Raw genomic sequence first — 15,764 nt, 5'->3', positions numbered from 1 at the left:
TTAGCATACTAACTGCTGTTGCTCTTGAAACTGTTGCTTAATATTACCCTAGAGTTTGCACTGAGGGGTGACTTCTCCCAGCAACTCATGTTCTCATTAGCCAAAATCATTTTAGTGAAACCTGGAATGACAGCAGGAGAGAGATAAGAGTTAAAATAAGCAACAAAAACAACTAAAGGGGACAAGGAAAGAAAAGATGGGGGAAATAAAAAAAAAAAAAAACTTTGCCTTCTGTAGCCTCATCAGATGAGCACTTGATTGGATACGTGGACGAGAAAACGTAACGTATCTCTTGTCTGGATGTTCAGGAATTCTCTTGAAGCCAATTGAATTTACAAGTTATTTCACTGTGGAAGTTCAGGTGTATGGAAAACACACTAACTAGTCGTTGTTATTTTGAAGGTCTGGGGTGTAGCTGATTCAATTTCACACAGCATAGGGGAAACTATGTTACAATTGAAGTTTTTATCATTTGGTCTTAATTTCACCATTTATAGTTGGATACAAAGCATAGTAATAACCATAGCAAAGACAAACAAACTTTGAGCAAGGGCAGTTCTTTCAGTGTTTTTGTCTCCAATACTTTGTGCAGGAAAAAATCACTAGTAAGTGTGCAGTGGATCATAGTCTGTTTAAACGTACCTTCAGATTGATTCAGCAGTAAGACATGTACAGAACTTAAGAATAAAAAAGTATGTGAAGACTTCAGCCTTCAGCTAAGCATTAGGGTGTTTGCAAATACAACCAAACTGCTCAGGATTTACTGAGGAGCAGGCTGAGCTGTGCAGAGGATGTTCATATGTGACTTTAATGCAAGACCCGTCTGAGGGACTGCTATATCTGTAAAATTCCAAAGCTTATGCAGTGAAGATGGTGTAGGCTGCAGAATGTTTTTACATTTTGTGGTCTCAAGCACGCCTGCTGTCACGAATGATTCTTCATGAAAACTTAGAACCATTTGGAAAGGACAGTCCTTTTCGTCGGCCAGTTGGTGTATGCTGATCTCTGTCCCTTTGTTACCCAGCTTGCAGCCTACAGTCAGTTTTCCTTCCTCATCAGTAAGGAGTTAAGAGTTGAAGCTCTCATGCAATGACTACAAGGGTGATTTTTTTTTTTTTTTTTATTTTTTTTTTTTTTTTTTTTCAGCTGCCTCCAATTCCTCAGGCTTTTTTTTCCCCTTCTTTTAATTTGTTTTGGTACAAGGATAGTGCTCACTGCTTTTTTACAGTTTCTCTTTCTAGTTTAAATGAGTAATCATTTTGTGTGGGCATCATCAATTTGGAGGGGGCTTTTGTACTTAGGTAACTGCTGCAGAAGGATGCTGAATATTTATGGAAGTTTTATAAATTAGCGGAGTATTTCTTACCCTAATATAGAGAAGGAAATAAATACTTTTCAAAACAGGATATGGAAACTGTTAACTGAGTTTTTAGCTCAGATTCTAATTTTATGAAGAAAAACGCAAACACGGTACAACCTGATTATTTCTTTTCTCTTTTAGCATGAAATGTATCTGCAGTTCATTTGTCTTCGAAGAATTTGGTTTATGCAGCATCTTTTTGTTTAAAGGTATTTATATACTTCAAATCTTAATTGGATTTAGTAGCACATGTGAGAAGCATGGGAACTATCTATTTTCTGTCATATTAGAAAGCTTAAAGGGATAGAGAATCTTTGTGGAGTACTTAAAACTAACACTGTAAGACTCTTGGCAGAGGAGCCAAGTCCTCAGATTCCTTATACCCTAATCTCAAAATTATTCCTTCTCATTTTTTGGCATCCAGAATTGAGTTTCAAAGTCTTTTTTTAGACAGTTGCAAAAATGCAGGTTACAGAATAGTGCAGACTTAAACACCATACTTATTAGCTTTTGGTGTTAACATCCAACCTAGTCAGTTTTGGTTTTTTTTGTGTTGTGGTTTTTTTTTTTTTTTTTTTTTTTGTGTGTGGGTGTGTTTGTGTGTGTGTGTTTTGACAGACCTGGGTTCTGTTGTTGTTGTCAACATTTTCAATGGCAAAAAGACTGAAAAAGATGCTGGGAGCATCACTGTGTTTCACTGAAATTCAGAGATAATGTTGCCAGTTGACAGTGGACATCTAATGGACAGTTTGTTGGCTGAGTGAAGCCTTAACGGAGCTAGCCTGCAACTAAGCAGTGAAATCATTGGAAATGATCTGTTAGGTGGTAGTTTCTGGCTTGAAGTATAATATAAGACCAACTCCTGTGGAGGACATCTGTTCTTCTCTAAAGTTATAGTCAGGTAGACTTTTCTGCATGTTGTCTTTCATATGAGCCATAGGCTTATAGGCCAGAGGCATTTAGGTTACAGACACTTTCTTGTCATATGCTCGATTCTAGGAGGTGGTCTCTGTATTTCTGACATGATCAATACTTGTTGCATTCTACGTGTGCAGTACAGCAAAGTACCAGCATCAGGGTGCTGGGTTATATAGGTGAGGTCTTCTTCCATCTTCTCTTTTTCTCCTGCAGCTGTATGGTCTCTGCTGTGGGACTGCCTGTGTGTCTCACAGGGAGGGAATGACAGCCAGGTGTCAGTGAAGAGCAGGCTGCATTCACAATGCAGTTGGATTCTTTGGCAGCCCCCTTCCCTCCACTTTGTGTAAAAGTTCCTAAATAAAACGTGGACTTCATGCCAAACAAATTGGGATGATTGGCTACAAGTGTATCTTCAAGTAGGTCATTCAGGAAATGGTTGTATTCCAAAGGGGCTGGAAATATTCTGATGCTCGTGCTTTTCTCTATTTGGTGTTCACCAACCAAGCACTGGATTTGCTGTGTTGAAATGTCAGAAATGAGTATACTCTAATCTAGTGAAGCACTTGGTTCTTGACCATTTTATGCGTAGAAAGTGGCTCAAATTACTCTAAAATAAATACATATATTTTTTCATTTGTGGGGTGTGGAAATAAACCTCTATTAAATAAATATCTTTCTGACACCTCTGGTTTTTTCATTTCTGCATTTTTTTTCCTGGTCAGTGTAGAGAATAGGGAGGGGACATTGAGCACCTGTAGAGAGAGATGAACTGTACTCCCAAACCAAGAAACTTCCCAGAAGTCTCCCTGCTCTTTCAGCTGCCTCCACCTGAGGAAATGTTAATTGAAGAGCCTAACCTTTACATACATAACAATGCCATTGAGGTATTTGGAGATCGTAGGGCTAGAGACTTTAAAGTCAGCACATTTAAGTGGGACTGGGGCAGATTTTGTGGATTTTTAGGGAGAAGAAAAACTCAGTTATGATCGTCTCAATGAAATTTATTGAAATAGACACAGCCCAATTTGTTGCTGTCTTTTAGCTTAGTGCTGACTCTACACATAAGCAGAGAAACTACCGAAGAGTGAAATATTTTATGATATAAACAAAAACCAGTTGGCAGATAGATGAGGTGGTAGTGCTGTTTTGAGGGGGACTTGGGCAGGCTGGAGAAACAGGTTGGCAGAAACCTCATAAATTTCCACAGAGAAAAGTTCAAAGTCCTGTATCTGATGGGAAGGATAATTCCAGCAACTGGCATGTGCAGAGTCTTTACTGGCTGGAAAGCAGCCTGGTAGGAAAGGAACTGGAGGCCTGTCTAAGTGTGGACAAGCAATTCATCTTTGTGATGAAGAAAGCCAGTTGTGTGCTGAGCAAGATTGGCAGAGAATCTCCTGTAGGTCAAGGGAGTTAATCCCCCCCCTCAGGCGTTACAGCTGGATCTACTTGTGGGCTGCTTATTGCGGAGGAGAAATGGACATCTTGGGGTAAGTCTCGTGAAAAGCCATAAAAACATTGAAGGGATTGGTGTACCTGTAGTACAAGAAGAGAGTGAAAGAGCTGGGATTGTTTAGTCTGGAAGGCAGAAGGCTAGGAGTATCTTGCCAACGTGTGTAGGGGGGGAGGAAGGAAGATGGAGCCAGACTCTTCTCAAACAATACTGAATAATCACATCTTCTCGTGCTAGCTGCTAACCAGCTTTCATTTTAACTACTGTCACTTTAGCTGTTAGATAATTGTATGTTTTCTTGTCTTTTCATGTCTTGGCTGGGTATGGGGCTTGTTTGTTAAGCTTTAATGTTGATTATCAAATGGAAGACTGTCCTCATTCTTCTCTGTTTGCCATGAAATGGATGGGAGGTGGGAAGGAAGGAGGAATGAGGCTGTACTGAAAACTGTATTGTAGTATGTCATCTTGTGAGTGATTTTGGGTTTTGTGCATCTCAGGAGAGATGTTTTCTGAAGCTGACTTAACTCCATGCAGTCAATGAAGTTATGATCACTTCTTTGAGCGATCCAGTTGCCTAGCTGTGCACATACTTGCATGTAAGTCTCTGTTTACTTGTTCTTCTGCAATAAGTGCATTGCATGAGTATACAGTCTGAGGTAGAAGACTTAAAAATGTATTTCTCATGCATATAGCTAATTATAGCTAGCTGCCTGGTTTCGGACAATAATTTGTTCTCGGTGGCTTGACTGGAAACTCGAAAAGCAGGATTTCTATGTGTTAGCAGCTATTACTCTGAAAATAGTAAATAGTTCTATCTGTCCATTTTACTGCAGTAGTTGTTGAAATCTATGTGAAATATTAGAAGTTTTCTAGAATTTCTGTCAGGTTGTTTAAGTCTTGCATTAATTTTTTTTATTATTCATAAAGACTTTACTAGTTGCTCATCTTTATAATATCCTTTTTGTTTGTGGAAATAAGGTGTCATAAATTACGATCAGTACAATAAAAGGTGAACACTTAAATATGGAAATTACTTCTAGTAAATAGAACTTTAGGCAGCTTACATTGTGCACAGCATTTCTGAAAATTCTGAGGCTAATTTAAACAGATACAGGGCGTGGGAATTTAAGTAGTTTAAAAGTTGATATCCATGTACTTATATACAGATTAAGTGTTGCTAGTAGGAAAGCAACTGGTGCCTTTAAATAAATAATCTCTCTTTTTTTTCCTCGTTTTTATGAGTCTTCATGTGGGCTGCAGAAGCTGGGAGATCTCAGACCTAAGCTTCCTTTTTTATTCCTCTGCCTCTCTGCGTGAGGTAATGCATTCTCTTCACCCAGCAACGTGAAGCTTTGTGGCAACTGGCAGAAGGGGCAGTCAGAGATCCAATATGCCAAACTGAATTGAAATGCAAAGGAGAGACAGTTTATTGAACTAAATAAATGAAAAATAAAGGAGGGAATGCGTGAGGATATAAGGTGAAGACAGAAATTGGTGTAATGATATGAACAATGGAAATGAAGATAATCTGATCTCAGAGCAGGTTTGTCATTTTCAGCTGTGGATATAAAGAAAAGAAAACATCAGGAAAAAAAAATCCTCTTCCCTCCTCATTGCCTGTTGCTACAAATATCACTGGTGCATCTCATTCTACCTGTAGGTTTATGGTTCCTTAGAAATGCAAAAAGTCTCCCCAAACCAATTTTTGAAAACAGTTTTAAGTACGCTCTCTTCATCTCCTTTTGATAATATCCAATGAAATAGTTAAATACTAGTTTAATGGCTTTTAGGACACAAAGTGAGAAAGCTTGCCGATTGCCTGTTAAAGCATACCTTATGCTCTAGTAAAAATGGTTTCATTTTCAACTTCATTGCAGTAACTGAGGAGTCAGGAAGCTACATTAACTTTATAAAGTCAGTATGTCTTGAGTTATTTTGAAAATCAGCAGATTAGTTACATAGTTGAAGATCTAAAGTGGGCAAAATTGCACGCACAAGGAAACTATTGTTTTGGGTTGCATAAAGCACTTCAGTGGTATTTACATGCAGTTGTAGAACTGGAAGGAAAGAGTGTGCAGTATGTGCTTGAGCACAACAAAACATGATTAGTTGTTTGTAACTTGCAGGTATGTTTTAGTTTTTTGTTTGTTTGTTTGTTTGTTTGTTTGTTTTTTGAATCATAGAATCTCAAAGTTGGAAAGGACCTGCAAGACCATCTAGTCCAACCATCCTCCCACTACCATTGCTACCACAGCACTAAACCACATCTCGTAGCTCCTCATCCAGACGCCTCTTGAACACTGCCAGGGATGGCGACACCACCACCTCCCTGGGAAGAGCACAGATATGGAAATTATGAATTTTAATTGTGCCTCTGCACTGGCATGGCTTACTGTTTTTAAGGGGAAATAACCTGATATGAAAAAGCTGAATTCCTGCCTAGAGCAAAGGTGAAGGTTATGTTTTTGATTTTTGTACTTGCAACCAGTAGAAAGAACTCATGAAATACCATGACGTTCAGCATGAATTAGTTATTCAGTTCTAGTTGAATAACTGGATTCATGGTTGTCTGAAAATCTTTGAGGGGGAGACATAATGATTTGGAAAACATGGTTTTTGTCTTTATTTACAGAGGGATGGATTTAGTGTGGTGAGCTTTTTTTCAATTTTTTTCTTATTTTTCAAGTCTGATCTTGAAGACAAAATAAAGTTGTGACGGAGAGATGAGCCAGGAACTTGCAGGAATAAGAAAATAACACTGTTTCCCATAAGAAGCACCATATTTCAGTTTTGACCACTTGTGGTAAACATGACGTGCTTCCATTTGATCTTGCTTCAAGTGCTTTGATAAGCTTATATATGGAAATGTTTAGACTTACTGAGCATGGATGTATTCTCTAATGGAGTAGAGAAGCTAGGATAGTCTCTTAAGGGGAATAAAGAATAATAAAAAGATTTCTCCTCTGACCCCCGCCACGTGCATAGTATTTTAGTGAAAACAGTAGATTTCAGACATTTGAAAGATGAAGATGGATGAGAAGTTGTTTGTGGTGTAGATGAGGGTACTGTGTAACAAAACTATGGCAAGGAGTTTTCATGTGATTTGTGACATTAGTAGTGGATGTGTACACTGGCAGTATGAATTGATTGGGAAGATGACAGGTATTCCCTAAATCATAAGTTACACCACTTCTGTGTTTCTGCTCTTTGTTTAAGTTGCTAAGTCAGTTTTCATAAAAGTTGTCTTTAGAAATCCATAGGTAGCCACTCTCAGAAACTCAATTCTGAGCTGGCTGTTTTGAGTTGGTCTGATAGCTCTTCTGGAGAAGGCTTATTTAAAAAAAAAAAAAAAAAAAGAAGGCTTGAAAATAATGGAAAGAAAGCTTCTGCAGATTAGTACCTATTAAAATGCATGTGTAAGAGGAATAAGATATTTTTCAAAAAACCCAACAACTTTGTCTGGAGGTGTGTCATAGCTGTGATTAAAACACAGTAAAAATGCAAAGTGCTTTGCCTGCAGATTAAAAATAAGAAGAAAACTATGTACTACCTAAATCTGTTGGAGGAATTCTGGATAACTGAAAATAGTAATTTATTACCCCTTTTTTAACTAAAACAAAAACCCATTGTTCTTAATGCCTGGTACGTACAAAATAAAGATTCTGTTTATCTTGACCACAATATTATTTTTTAATTTCTTCTGTCTTGAGTATATTTATCTGTTTTCTTTTGGCCTCGTTCCTAGGAATTGTTTTGACAGAGTGGAGCTACAAAAGCATTCCTTTTAAGTCTGTTTTTAGGATTGGAGCTTCCACAGTGTTTTGGGTTGGAGACTGATCTGTTATTTCTAAACTAGAGGCTTCCTTTCAGTCATTGTAGTAGAGCATGAGGTTCTATTTTTAAGAGAACAGTTGAGATCCATGTGCTTCTTTTTCTTTCTTATTTAAATAATAACCGAGTTAGCTATCTGAAGCTTCAAAGCTTCTTTGCTAAGAGGAGAATAGGAAGAAAAAAGTGGGAAATCACCTGCTGATGTAATAACAGCAAACTTGAGCTTTTTTTTTTTTTTAGGAATACATCTCCTATTTTATATGGCGTAGTAGAGATTTCACACAGTAGAATTCTAAAAATTGTGTGATGAATGTTTTTGTTTCACGATGATTGTCATCATGTTTTTGACGTAATGGAATTGTGTTGATAACCGTGTCCTAGACCAGTTTTGATTCTGCATTGCAACATGAATGACAATGTTAGTGATTTCAGAAAGGGCACATACAGCACCTTTTATTCTTTATATGATATATCTGATGGCAAGCTTATTATTATGATCTTTTTTTTTATGTAATAATTGTAAAAGCAGTTTTATATCCAGAAATTTAGCTATGGCATTTCATACTTCTTCTCGTTATATGTTTTGTTTCTTTGGCTTCTTAAAAATTATGAAGTAGTCATTTTCCGTGCTCTTAGTCTGGCTGCTTGGTGTGATCACAGTCATCTAATAACACTAAGAACTCTATATACATATTTATAATACCAATTCTGGTGTATATGCCATTTTTTCTGGTTTTGTTCAGCTGAATTGGCACTTAGAAAACATTCTGTGAGCCTGCCCTCCAAATGATGTCAGTGAACGCTAGCATTCTAGAACAAAATTCAGCTAAGCATTCGTATCAGTGGCAGAAGATAGTCACTGCAGTAGTGAGGTGGATGCTGGTGCCACCTACTTAAGGGAATAATTGTCAAAGAAAAATCAACATCCTCATCTCTGAATCTTTTCAGGAAGGCTTAGAAAACAGTATTATTTCTTTTTCTTCACAAATTTTTATCTTCACTTTCAAGATTAGTTAAACACAACTCTGTCCTTCAGGGCTGGTCTGTAAAGGTGTTTTATCCTGGTACCATCAGCAAAAGAAAGAATGAAATGACATTTTGTAATTAAATGTATTATAATCTACATGGAAGAAGGACAGTGTTTTTGTTAGCTACTGTCTAATGATAAACTACTTAAGGTGGGGTGACTGGTCTTTCTGTAACACTTTTCAGAGTTTGTATTTTAAGATACTGTTTTTCAAGCTATTTTTTTGTGGAGTACATCTTGCTGGGAGTGGATGCCGCTGTCTAAACTACAGCTCTGTGTTGGACTGTGTACACTCTCAAGGGTAGAACAATACTGTAAGAGCTATGTGTATAATTATTTGGGATTTGCTGCTCTAGAAGAGACTTCTTCCACAGGAGGCAGGTCAAAGAACACCTTGCAAATCCTACAGTGATCTGAATTGTCTGTGCTGAAATAACTCTTATTGTTGCTAGTTCACTGTGTATTATGTTTCAGTTTTATTATTATTTGAGAATCAGAGCTTTTGCTGGACCTCTGTCCAGCATGTTGATAAAAACTTCTTCAAAATATGTGCATTATGTATGATTTTTGGAATGGTTTGATATTAGGATTCTGAATTTGAAGATAAATTCACTTTTTTTTTTTTTAAAAAAAAAAAAGCTATAAAACCATCCCATATTCTCAGTTCACAAGTTTGACCAAGTGCTGCCTTTATGGCCTTAAACTAACAAACAGTTCTTTTGCCAACTGCGTCCATTGGATCTCTCCTCTACAAAAGACCCATTTCTTAATTTTCTCCTTCCTTTCCTCCTCAGGGTCAGCTCATGCTTCATTGCCAGAACTGTTGAGAAAGTTACTCCACAGAACTCTCCTAAGAAGTCTAAGGACAGAGTAGCACTACTTCCTGAACTATTAATCAGTGGAAGCAGCTTATCAGATGCAAACATCTATTCCTTTTTCATTGTTGAGTAGATACACAATGAATGTTTAAGCCAGAGTGGTTGAAATGTTTATTCCATTAATGCTGCTTTCTCTGCTAATGCTTATTAAGGAGAAACTCTATCTTTAAAGTGCTTGAAAAGAACTTTCAAGATCTTTTGGCAAGAGGATTAAGACAGATTTATTTTTACAGGATATACTCCTGCTTCTCTGCAAGGCACAAAGCAAAAATATTTTAACATTACTTGATGATCTACACTTGAGTTTTTCACATCTACTACTACCAATAAATAGTGCTAATAGATGAAGTGACAAAAGTGAATAATAGAAGCTATTTTTACTTCTTAACTGTAAATGCAGGCTTTTGGTAGACTCCTGTAGAAAACCTTCTAACTACTAACAGAGTGGCACTTTGGAAAGCAAAGGGATGAATAATTTGTGGTTTGCTTGTTCTGGCATTTGTTTCTTTGTTGTTGTTGAGTTTTTTGTTTGTTTTATAATTCAAATTTAGTGAGCTCTAGAATTTTAGGAATGTATAATCAGTGGAAAATTGACAAGCAAGACTTGCAAAATAATTTATTTTCCTAAGCCTTAAAAATTCCTTTATGGTGTAAAGATTCCTGTATGGTTTATCTGTTGATAGTAAGCTCTACATATTTTTCTTCATGAGGAGGCAGAAGGGGGGAAGAGATCATTTTTATGTGCAGCTGTATACAAAATACATGTGCAGTCTTGACTTAAAAAAGAAGTAGCCACAGAAACTGTCAGAAGTCTTGAAAACATATGGATTTGAGATGTGCCTTATAATAGGATAATTCACTGTAGCAGGAAGGATTAGATGACTAAGTGAATTAAAGATAAATGGCGCTTCAGAATTCTAGAGACTGTGCATAGGTGTATCAAAATGCATGTGGTCTTTGTAAAGGCAATAAAATAATATTAAGGAAAGTGTGATGCTGAACATGGCTGCTTTATACGCAGTCATCACAGTTGATGACAACTGGCTTCTGAGGTAATAAATACAGATTTAACATATACTCGTAATGTTCCTTTAACTGTGGAAAATGCTCTCTTTCCAGACAAAATATTAATTTTGAGGTTGTTAATGTAGAGAAACAGTTGTATTGGGAAAGATGACAGTAATGTTAGGAAAAGCAGATGTGAATTTTCCAGCTTAATTAAACTTGCAGATCTGCAGGTGGAATTTTCAGCAAGACATGGTTATGTGAAGGGGTGAAGTGTGGATGTACAGAGCTGACACAAAGCAGAGAAAACCAATTTCAGTCTCTGTCTATGGCGCTGGCAAAGAATGAGAACAGGGAAGGTGTGCGTATGGCTCTTCTCTAACACACATGCCCAGCTTCCAGTACTGGACGGTTTGCATGGGATTCAGAATTTCTGAGGTCAAGAGAGTGATCTACAAAAACACTGCTGCTTAGCTGTCACTGGTATATAACATTTTGAGCAAAAGCTGTCATAAATTGTCAAGCCTTTGTGAATCTGGAGATGCAGCTGTTAGCCCACTCAGGTGCCTGAGGGCTGCTTGGAAAGCATGTGTGCACATTCTTGCTACTCAGTTTTCAACGGTGCGAGCCACTAGGAGTCAGCTGAGCATTTCTGATGTGCCTAGGCAATAGGAGGTTGAGCCCAAACCACAGCTCTTCTTTCTTTGCCAGTTTTCAGAGAGAGAGAGAGGGAGAGAGAGAGAGTGAGAGTGTATACCAGTGCCTGTATCCTAATCATGAAGTTACTGTAGAAAGTGGCAAGGATGGATTTGAATAGACAGGGAGTTTCTGCTTAGTGAGCCTGGGGTGCTCTGTGAAAAGTGGGAAATAACATCAATTCATCCACTTGTCTGGATGCAGATACTGTGGTTAAAAAAAAAAACTGTGGGGAAATGTTTAGAATAGTTTGAGATGCTTGCTTCAGGTGTAGCTTAGGTAATTAAATCCACAAAAGAATGAACATTACAGAAATGCTTTCTCTTACATGTTTCTTTTTGGCTGGTATAGGTTTTTACTTAGGAAACAGTATTTTGACTACTCTTTTTCTATACCTATGACTCTTACGTTCATAGTATAGAAAATGAAGGAGCTTAATGCAGTCTGCAGCTTTCTCCCTATAACCAGCTGCCTTATTTCTTATTCTTTGGCTTTGAGTGCTGTGCCTTACTTTGGTCCTGACCCCTTGCGTTCTCTTGAACAAGAGCTGTTAAAGCTGGTACAGTTAAAATTCAGTGCGATCACTTAGCACACATTTATTGACTTTGATGGTTCTGTATATAGAGAACAAAAGACTGCATTTTTCACTTTTATAAAAAAAAATTATCTCAAGCATTCTGAAAACAACCTTATCTTTGATTACCAATGAATGTATCTTTAGTGGAAAATAAGTAAGCTATGAAAAAATATATTTCAAAGGGTCTCAGTGCAGAGTATAAGTTGGATAGTGTATACATGAAGAAAACTTCCCTGGTACAACTTGCATGTGTAATAATACAGAACTGTACTGGCTGTCATGCATGTGTTAATGTTATTCAGTATTTAAAATATAAAATAAATAAAAACTTCATTATAGTCCATCAAAATTTTCCTTATAATTCTTTCAGTATCTTCTTGAACAAGTGTAGGCAATACAAATGCCAGCATCCTTTTGTTCTTCCATCTTATATATTTTTTTTGTTTCCTTTTTAATATTTAAATATGTATTTAAATAATTATTACTTTATAATTTATGAATTACATTAAATTACATAAATTTATATTTAAATATGTTGATGAAGTCTGTAGATGAGAGGTTATGGTATGATAGAAAAGAAACTGAATGGTTCTGAGGTCTTGGTGGATTAGGGTGAAATGTAGTGGAAAGCTGAAAAAGTAAAAAAGAATTTTTGAATTTATCAGTAAGAGCGTGCATGAGAAAAACTAACAATGATAAATTGACCACTGAAATCTAAGTTCTGTAAAAGGCATATCTGATAGTAGGCTGTATTTCTCAAATAGCTAGAAATATAATAATGCTGTGTTATGAAGCATGAGACATATCATAGACATGCATGCAGTTAAGGACTAGGAGCATGATTTGTTTGGCAACATAAATTAAAAGAGTTGATCTTTTTTTTCCCTCTTTTCTGTAAGTACATGAGAAGGTAAACACTAAAGGAAGAAATGTTAAGATAAACCACAGTGCTGGCAAAAGGGCAAATATCTCTAAGTGAGGCATGGATGAGTGGGGTGGAAATTGGAAGTAGTGTTTAACCATACGTGTATGGATCTGGCATGACTTTCAGCTAGTTTTGTAGCCCTGCAGAAGATACAAAATAAGAACTTGGTTAAAGAAAACTCGTATGACTTAATTGGCTATATTGAACTTTCTCACCTTAATCTGGTTATATGTTGCTGTTTGAGTGGCTCAACAGAGCCATGGTCTACAGCTGTAACTTGGCATAACAGAAAGAATGAATGATGAGCATCTTCTGTATTCTGTACATTCTTTCATCCAAGGGGTATAATGTAAAGTAACCAGACTTTGTGTATAACCTGAGGGAAGTTCAATTTCTAGTTAAAATGTTTTCCTCTCAGGAAGGTGTGTCATTGGCCATTTTCAGTTTGGAGGCTTTGTAAACTTAGTGGGATTACACTATTTAGGTATCTGTAGCAAATCTCTCAGTGCTTCTCTCGTTTTCCATGACTTAATGGGAGCGTGTTACATTCTTGTTGTCCACAGACACAAATTCTGGGGTGCTGCTCTGTGCATTACTCCTTGCAAACAAGTTATGGATTGTATTTCCTATTATGTACTTGCTAATGATGAAATAATCACTGGTGGGATCTAAAAATATCTTATTTAGGATATTGATTCCATCTGTATGCCTTAGTACAATTGAGTGTTCTGCCTTTGCTACATCTTTGATATCGCATAGCAGATGATGTCTCTGTTGTGGTTGGTGCTTGGACAGGTTGCAGTATGCAGCAAAACTTGTTTCTACCTGAAATTTCAATCCACACACCTTTTCTGTTAGTCACCAAAATGGGTATTTTTCAACTTAGATTTAATTTAAATCTTTTTTTTTAGTATGAAATTTTGTTGAACATCTGGCTCAGTTTCCTCTATTAACTGTGTGTTCTATGTCCAAGTCTTACTTTCATACTTTCCAATGTGCCTGGTACATTAAGTTTTTAATTTAGGACAAGAAATTGATCTAAAATGGTCCTTTGGAATTTTCAATGCATTTTCTAATGCTTAAAGTATAAACGTATTCTGAATTATTAATGTGTTCCACAAATATTGAGACAGTCATGTTAATAATTTGGTAAAAATATGCACTTGAAACATTTTAGAATTTAGTTATATATAAAATAAAATAAGAGAAAAAAATGGTACTGAGAAGAACAAAATGAAATATCTTAAGTGCTATGTACTAAAAGTATGAGCTGTATAAAATGTGCTGTCAAGGTAGAAATGCTGGTAATGTAGAAATATGCAAATGTGTGCTTTTTCCAGCTATTCTGTTGAAAGTGAAGAATAATAAAATAGAACAAAACGTTGAACAGATCAGCTAGAACTGTAACATTAGAATGATGTATTTTACAGAATATTTTGTGCTAAATTTATTTACCTCTCATTTTAAGGAGGAAATTATTTAATTCAAAAGAAGAAAATGGCATTTTCACTCAATTAGTGAAGAAAAAAACAGTCACATAATCGGATATCAGAAAGATGATGCTCTATTATTAGACGAGTGCAGTGCCTGTATGGTCAGTGTTCCGCAGCTATTTTGACTTCTAAACCTAAGATAGATTTTCAGAGCAGTAGTAATACTTTTATTCAACATCCAGTGCTCGAGTCTCAACGTGCTGTTGCTTTAAAAATGATACAAGGAAAGAACTTTTCTAATTTTTATGATTATTTCGTTGTTTTTTTTTTTTTTCCTGTGATCTAGCATGAGAACCCACAAAAAGTATTTTTTTTATAAATTTTGTCTAAATTTTTAAACACCCTGAAAAATGTAAAATTATACTAGCAGAATCTGTTGTGAATGGTCTTTGCTAACAAACCCATATTTAGAACATGATTCTCCGAGACAGATTCCCCATGCATGAGCCAGAGATGTTAGATGAAACTTCTTTAATCTGTGTTCCAGAAGACTTTTCAGCTGATCTGTGGAATTTTGTGAATACTTTGAGTAATCACCCTCATGGCAATAATCAAGCTCCAAGAACCTTGCAGTTTAAATAATGTGAATAACACAGTTGAGGAATGTGTCCCCCCACATTGTTTGTTTGAAACTTAGCAACCCTTCAGAGTCGTGCAATGAAGTCCTTCCATTTTCTTTGTTTTTATATTGTTTAGTCTGGAGAAGAGGAGGCACAGAGGTGACCTTATTGCACTCTACAACTTCCTAAAGGGAGATTGTGATGAGGAGGCCTCTTCTCCCACACAACAAACAGAACCCGAGGAAATGGCCACAAGTTGTGCCTTAGGAGGTTTATGTTAGACGTAAGGAAGAACTTTTTGTCTCAGAGAGTGGTCAGGCACTGGAATGGCTGCCCAGGGAGGTGGTGGAGTCGCCGTCCCCGGCAGTGTTCAAGAGGCGTCTGGACGAGGAGCTACGAGATGTGGTTCATTGCTTGTGGTAGCAATGGCAATGGGAGAATGGTTGGACTAGATGGTCTTGCAGGTCGTTTCCAACCTTGCAATTCTACAATTGTCAGAAGGAATCAAAACCAGAATTGTTAATGTAGCAAATGAGTTTTAGATGTATTTTAGCAGTTTAATTGCCTTATTTTATATATTTATGTTGTACTAATGCAGGATGAAATCTTCTGTAGCACACAGGAATAAATTACTTTGCTTTTACTCAAAGTAAATTTGCTTGATTTTTATTGCATCTTGGAAGAGTCCATTTCAGTACTGGAAAAAAAAAAATTAACATAGAAATGTTGCAATATGTCTCCAGCTAAATACAATAATTTAGAAGGTATTAAATACTGACTATACTGTTTACCTTGTATGCTCTCTGATAACAACTTAAACTTGAGTTTCTCAGAGCAATTTTACTGCTCAAACTCTTGCTTGTGCTTAGCTTTATTGTGAAATTTGCTCATTCTTTCATCAACAAAGAAATGTAACTGAAGAATTCAGTCAGCCATTTCAAGTTGAGTTGTATTTTGCGTCGGTACAAAATATCTCATTCTTGAAATTCGCCTTTCAAATAATATTAATTTTGAAATTTTCATAGATCTAAAACTTAAATATTT

At 36.5% G+C, this 15,764-nt stretch overlaps 1 protein-coding gene across 2 annotated transcripts in view; it reads left to right on the top strand.

The window, feature by feature from the left end:
- Positions 1-1,535: 1,535 nt before the first annotated feature.
- Positions 1,536-15,764, top strand: part of WASF1 (WASP family member 1) — a 59,014-nt gene continuing 44,785 nt past the window's right edge. The window contains exon 1 of one of the 2 annotated variants that reach the window (XM_042829420.1): positions 1,536-1,569. The gene's annotated coding sequence lies outside the window, so the exon portion shown is untranslated. Of the gene's footprint in view, positions 1,570-4,975; positions 5,047-15,764 lie in introns of those variants that run through there. The other variant, XM_042829412.1, reaches the window with a different exon arrangement.

This window comes from Centrocercus urophasianus, unplaced genomic scaffold (genome assembly GCF_019232065.1).
Source record: "Centrocercus urophasianus isolate 14NV4802_14NV808 unplaced genomic scaffold, USGS_Curo_1.0 seq_10, whole genome shotgun sequence".
NCBI lineage: Eukaryota > Metazoa > Chordata > Aves > Galliformes > Phasianidae > Centrocercus > Centrocercus urophasianus.
Note: the sequence above shows the minus strand (reverse complement) of the source record. Positions and strands in the feature narration are given on the sequence as shown.